General features: G+C 36.7%; 1 pseudogene; it reads left to right on the top strand.

Annotated features, from left to right (window-relative positions):
- The first annotated feature begins 2,567 nt into the window (after positions 1 to 2,567).
- LOC103232328 (S-phase kinase-associated protein 2 pseudogene) lies at positions 2,568 to 3,849 on the top strand (annotated as a pseudogene).
- Positions 3,850 to 6,538: the final 2,689 nt, after the last annotated feature.

Genomic DNA, 6,538 nt, shown 5'->3' with positions numbered 1-6,538 from the left:
TATATGTCCAACAGCTTTCACTTAACATGGTGTTTGTGAGATTCATCCATGTTGTTGCCTGTGGTAGTAGTTTGTTCATTTTCATAGCTAAGTATTCAAGTTGTCTGAATATACCTCAGTTTATGTATCTGTTCTGTGTAAATAAATATTTCATTTTTTCTGGCTCTGGTATAATGCTTCTGAGATGCCCAAGTTTCTTGGTGAATATATGTACTCATTTTGTGAGATTTGGAATTACTGGGTCATAATTATTTAGCATATGTTTAGATTTAATCAAAACAGACAAGTAGTTTTCCAAAGCGATTTTACCCGTTTACACTTCCACCAGCATCGTGTAAGAATTCCAGTTACTTTAAATCTGTGATGGTTGATTTTAGGTGTTAACTTTATTGAATTAAGGAATATCTAGAGAACTGGTAAAGCATTATTTTGGAGTGAGTCTGTGGGGGTATTTCTAGAAGAGATTGGTGTGAGTCTACATGCACTAAATGGGAAAGATCTGCCTTCAATGTGGGCAGGCACCATCCAATGGGTTGGAGGCCTAGTGTATTAGTCCATTCTCATGCTGCTAATAAAGATATACCCGAGACTGGGTAATTTGTAAAGGAAAGAGGTTTAACTGACTCACAGTTCAGCATGGCTGGGGAGGCCTCAGGAAACTTACAATCATGGCAAAAGTGGAAGCAAACACATCCTTCCTCACATGGCGGCAGCAAGGAGAAGTGCTGAGCAAAAGGGGGAAAGTTCCTTATAAAACCACTAGATGTGAGAACTCACTCACTATCACAAGAATAGCATGAGGGTAACTGTCCCATGATTAAATTATCTCCCACCAGGTCCCTCCCATGACATGTGGGGATTATGGGAACTACAATTCAAGATGAGATTTGGGTGGTGACCCAGCCAAACCATATCACTTGGATAGAACAAAAAGAGAGGAAAAACAAATTGATCTCTCTCTCTTTCCTGGATCTGGAATACACTCTCTTCTTCTCCTGTCCTTGGACATGAGAACTCCAAGCTCTTTGGCCTTTGAACTACAAGACTTACGCCTGAGTTCTCATGTCTTCAGACTTGGACTCAGCTATGCTACCAGCATCCCAGGGTCTTCAGTTTGTGGATAGCCTATCATGGGACTTCTCAGCTTCCATAATCCTGTAAGCTGATTTTACTAATAAATCCCCACTCATATCTGTCTCTCTCTCTCAATCTCTCTCTCTGTCTCTCTCTATATATATCTATATATATATTTCTTTTTATATATAGATATATAGAGACAATAAAATGCATATATGTATATTTCTCTATATATAGAGAGACATAATATGTATATATATAATATGTAGATACATGTATATATATGTATATATATTTTATTGGTTCTGTCTTACTAGAGAATAATATAATGACTAATATAACATCCCAATTAACACTTAATTTGGAAAGTTTTTTTTTTTTTTAATTTAGTCATTCTGGGAGAAAATATTTGAAACTATGCCTCTGACAGGGGATTAATATCCAGAATTTACAAGAAACTCAAACAACTCAACAATAAAAAATAATCCCTTAAAAAGTGGGAAAAGGATATGAATAGACATTTTTCAAAGAACACATATAACTGGCCAATAGGTGTATGAAAAAATGCTCAACATGATTAATCATCAGAGAAATGCAAATTTAAAGCACAATGAGATATCAACTTACACCAGTCAGAATGACTATTATGAAAAAGATAAAAAATAACACGTTGCCAAGGATGTGAAGAAAAGGGAACTCACATATTGTTGGTAGGAATGTAAAGTAGTACAACCTCTATGAAAACACAGTACGGAGATTTCTAAAAGAACTAAAAATAGATGTAGCAATTTGTAGCAATCCCACTACTGAGTATCCAAAGGAAAATAAATCATTATATCAAAAAGATTCCTGCACACATATGTTCATCACAGCACTATTCACAATAGCAAGGATATGGAATCAACCTAAGTGTTCACCAACAGAAGACTGGATAAGGAAAATGTGGCATACATACAAAATGGAGTACTATTCAGCCATAAAAAAAGAATGAAATCATGTCATTCGCAGCAATGTGGACAGACCTGTCCATTATCTTAAGTGAAACAAGTCAGACACAGAAAGATAAATATCACATGTTCTTATAAGTAGGAGCTAAATAATGTGTACACATGGACTTAGAGTGTGGAATAATAAACAAATGGAGACTCTGAAGAGTGAGTGGGGTGTGAGAGGGATGGATAATGAGAGATTACTTAATGCGTACAACGTACATTATTTGGTGATGGCTAACCTAAAAGCCCTGACTTCACCACTAGGCAATTTATGTATGTAACACAATTACATTTGTACCTTATACATTTATACACTTAAAAAAATAAATAATTTTAATTCCAGAAACGAAAAGTGGACCTTAAAAAACAATAAAAGGGAGTGCCCATCACACTTGAAATGTTGCTAGAGTTCATAGATCTAGCTGCTGGGTTTCTAAGCAAGCTAGAGGCTGCCGTGCACCAAAGCAGGAATCCAGGAGACAGGCAGCTGTGCAATTAATGCATGTACTTAAAACTCCCAAACCTGCAGATGCCGTGCACAAGAAGCACCTTCAAGAGATTCCAGACCAGAGTAGCAATGTTACCACCAGCTTCATGTGGGGTTAGGATTCAAGCAAGACTTCTGAACTACTGGCAGGCATCGGGGTCTCTGCCCTGGAGAAGGAGGAGGCAGACAGTGAGAATATCGCCAAGGAACTGCTCTAAAACCTGGGCCAATCACACAGCCACCCAAGGAAATGATTGAAGAGCAAAAGGAATGATAAAGACTGTGATCATTCACAGGCCTAAACTAAATGGAGAGAACTTTCCAGGTGTTTCATGGGACTCCTTTCCAGATGAGCTGCTCTTGGGGATCTTTTCCTGTCCGTGCCTCACTGAGCTGCTAAAGGCCTTCGATATTTTAAGAGGTGGTATTACCCTAGCGTCTATTGAGTCTCTATGGCAGACTTTATACCTCACAGGTAAAAATCTTCACCTGGATGTGATTCGTCTGGGTTGGTTGCCTTCTACTGCCAATAATCATTTATGATCAACCATTGGTTGAAGATTTCAGCCCTCTGCATATACAGCAGAGGGATGTGTTGAACTCAGTTATAGATGTGTCTGCCCTCCATGGCATTCTGTCTCGGGGCTCCAAGTTGCAGAATCTAAGTTTTCTGGAAGACCTATGGCTTTCAGATTCCATTATCAATAATCTTGCACAGAACTCAAATTTAGTGCAACTAAACCTTTCTGGGTGTTCTGGATTCTCTTATTCCAGCTGTTCCAGACTGGATGAGCTAAAGGTGATATGACTTCACTGAAAAAGCATGTGCAAGTGGTTGTTGTGCATTTGTCAGAGAGCATCACCCAGCTGAATCTCAGTGGCTGCCGAAAGAATCTCCTGAAATCCAATGTCTCTACTTTAATTAGAAGATGCCCCAATGAGGGTCTAGATATCCACCTAAACTTAAGTGATAATGTCATGCTAAAGCTAAAGAATGACTGCTTTCAGATATTCTCCAGCTCAACTACCTCCAATACATATCACTCACTCGGTGCTATGATAAACCCAAAACTTTACTTGAACTTGAAGCAATTCCCACTGTAAAAACACTACAAGTCTTTGGAATCCTGCCAGACAGCGCCCTTCAACTGTTAAAGGAAGCCCTTCCTCAATGTACAGATTAATTGCTCCAATTTAACTACTACTGCCAGGCCAACTACCGGCAACAAAAAGAATTAGGAGATATGGGACATCAAATGTTGACTGACATTGCAAAAGTTCAGTTGTCTATGAAGTATTTATTGCAGGCTGGTGTCTCCCTTTTCTTTGGAACAGGGAAAACAGTCAGGAAGCCCAATTGCTGGAGTGCTTGGCTAGTTTTATTCTTGGTTTTCTCTTTGCCTTCATTCCACGAGTATTAAGGAATGATTTAAGAGGGAAAACAATGTGCTTTTCTGAAATGACTCTAAAGCTTCTATCATTGCTTTGCCCATAAGGGAAAGCCTTTTTGAAAGGCTTTACCTTTTGAAATTTGGGGAGAGTGAGCCTATAATTTCAAGATACCTTAAAGAGAAAAATTTGAGCCACGTCTTTCAAGTGCCCTTCTTATTAAGTCTATTCAGAATCAAGCTTAAAAATTACCACCAGCAAACAATCTTCATAGCCTATATGGTAACTTTTATCTATTTAATTTTATACTAGTGCCTTATAAGACAGTTTGGAAGAACAGTACGCTATTTTATTGTGAGCTGAACAGAAAGAGACTCATAGGATAGCAGCATTTGAGGCAATTATTCTGGAAATAGGAAAAATGCATTTTAATTTTGCCTTTAGATTTGAAATTAGGTTAGAGAAACAAATGGCCCCAGGTAATTCACCATAAAACATAAAAATAAATAAATAAATAAATAAATAAATAAATAAATAAATAAACAACGGGTATAGAATTATTATAGGATTTGAAAGCTCAAGAGACAATTTTCTATGACAGGTTAATTTGAAGTATCCTTTAATGCTAAGGTACTATGTTTCCAGAATTCTAAATTAGGTGAGGAAATATAATTCTGGTTTTCTAACTTTATAATCAAATTGTACTAACATGGGTTCTTTAGCTTTTAAAATGACTTGCTTTGTTTTAGAAAGGTAGCATTAACCCAGTCTGTATTCTTGAAAAGTTTGATGGAAGAATTCTGAACTGAAGTTGCTTGCTGTTTTCCTTTAGCACTGAGTTTCTTGAGGTTACTTGTGTATTAATTTGGAATCAAGTATTTTAAATTGTCTTTTTTTAATGGTCTCTCATAATAATTATTCAAAACTATTCATTTTATGGGGTAATGAGGCCTAAAATTCCCTAAGAGGAACTGCATGTTCCCTTCAACTGAAAATAAACACCAGAAGTCTGGGCACGGTGGTTCATGCCTGTAATTCCAGCACTTTGGGAGGCGGAGGCAGGCAGATTACTTGAGGTCAGAAGTTCGAGACCAGCCTGGCCAACATGGCAAAACCCTGTCTCTACTAAAATTACAAAAATGAGCCAGTCATGGTACCGCACACCTGTAATCCCAGCTACTAATCCCAGCTACTAGGGAGACTGAGGCAGGAGAATTGCTTGAACCCAGACGGCAGAGGTTGTGGTGAGCCCAGATTGCACCACTACACTCCAACATGGGTAACAGAGCCAGACTCTGTCAAAAAAAAAGAAACAAAAAAACTAGAAGAAGGTATATGTTCCATGCAGTTTCAGCAGTAAGCACTACTTTCACCGATGTAAGAGTTAAGATTCAGATACTGAACATTTTGATAGCATCAGTGATTTTTTAAAAACTGGTACATAGAAGTAAAAAGATTATATTCTGCTTTTTAAAAGTAACAAAAAAAAAACTAGTTTAAATTGGTGAACTCCTCGTATGTTCAAAATGCAACAAGAAAAGCCAAAACTCATCATCCCTATTAACATTAACTGTATTTTTAGAATCAAAAAATTAAATGTTAGGAACAATAGTATGAAATGCCCTTATCTGCTCAGACCTAAGTAGTGTTACACAGGAAATGATTATGCTTCAATTTCTTAGTAGTTAAAAAATGCTAAATTCTACTTGAAATTATTGTTTACAGATTAGTGACAAGGACTGGTCACAGACTCTGACTTCCGGATGCCCTCAAATATACAGAACTCCCAAACTGAAGTCCAGCTATAACCTACTTTGCATAACCTACTTTGCCAACATGTCAGAGTAATCCATATTTTTGTGTGCGATTTCTACCTTTATAGACTTGTTTTAAAATAAAACACATTGTTGTTAAAAAAAAAAAAAAAAAAAAAGAATTGCACATACACAGACTGAGATGCATTCTTCTGTGAAGGATTCACAAACAGAACAACTTCACAACAATACTGAATCATGTAAGGGTGAAAACCCAATTATATTCTGATCACAGAAAATGAATAATGGTTCCCTTTCTGTAAGTGAATGGAAATAAAACAGTTAAAATATACATAGAAAAAGTAAATGTCACTTCTGCTTCCATCAAGTGACCATGCTTGATGATGTGTCTGTGTTATATGTTTCCAAGGCAGATTGTGCGTTTGCTTTATGGCAATCATCAATATTGAAATAAAATAAATACTTGAGAAATTTTTAGTTATTCTGGTGGGTATCATCATTTGCTATTAAGGCATGTCTCTCGATGTTTATTGTTTATTTAGGAAAAAAACAGGAGAAACAATAGTGGGAGTCTTTGACTATCCAAATTAACTAAAATTAAGCAGGTTGAGTAGAATTACTTAGATATACCTCTACTGCTCATTGCATTTCTCGGGCTCAAGTTTTGTAATTGAAAATTTTAAAAGCAAAGCAAACCAGAGCAAGTTATTTTGTGGATATTGACAAACTGATTCTAAAGTTTATAGAGAGAGGCAAAAGATCTAGAATAGCCAACACAATATTGATGGAGAAGAACAAAGAAGAAGACTAACACTTCA

The sequence above is a fragment of the Chlorocebus sabaeus genome, chromosome X, assembly GCF_047675955.1.
Source record: "Chlorocebus sabaeus isolate Y175 chromosome X, mChlSab1.0.hap1, whole genome shotgun sequence".
Classification (NCBI taxonomy): Eukaryota; Metazoa; Chordata; class Mammalia; order Primates; family Cercopithecidae; genus Chlorocebus; species Chlorocebus sabaeus.
This window is presented reverse-complemented; position numbering and strand designations above follow the sequence as displayed.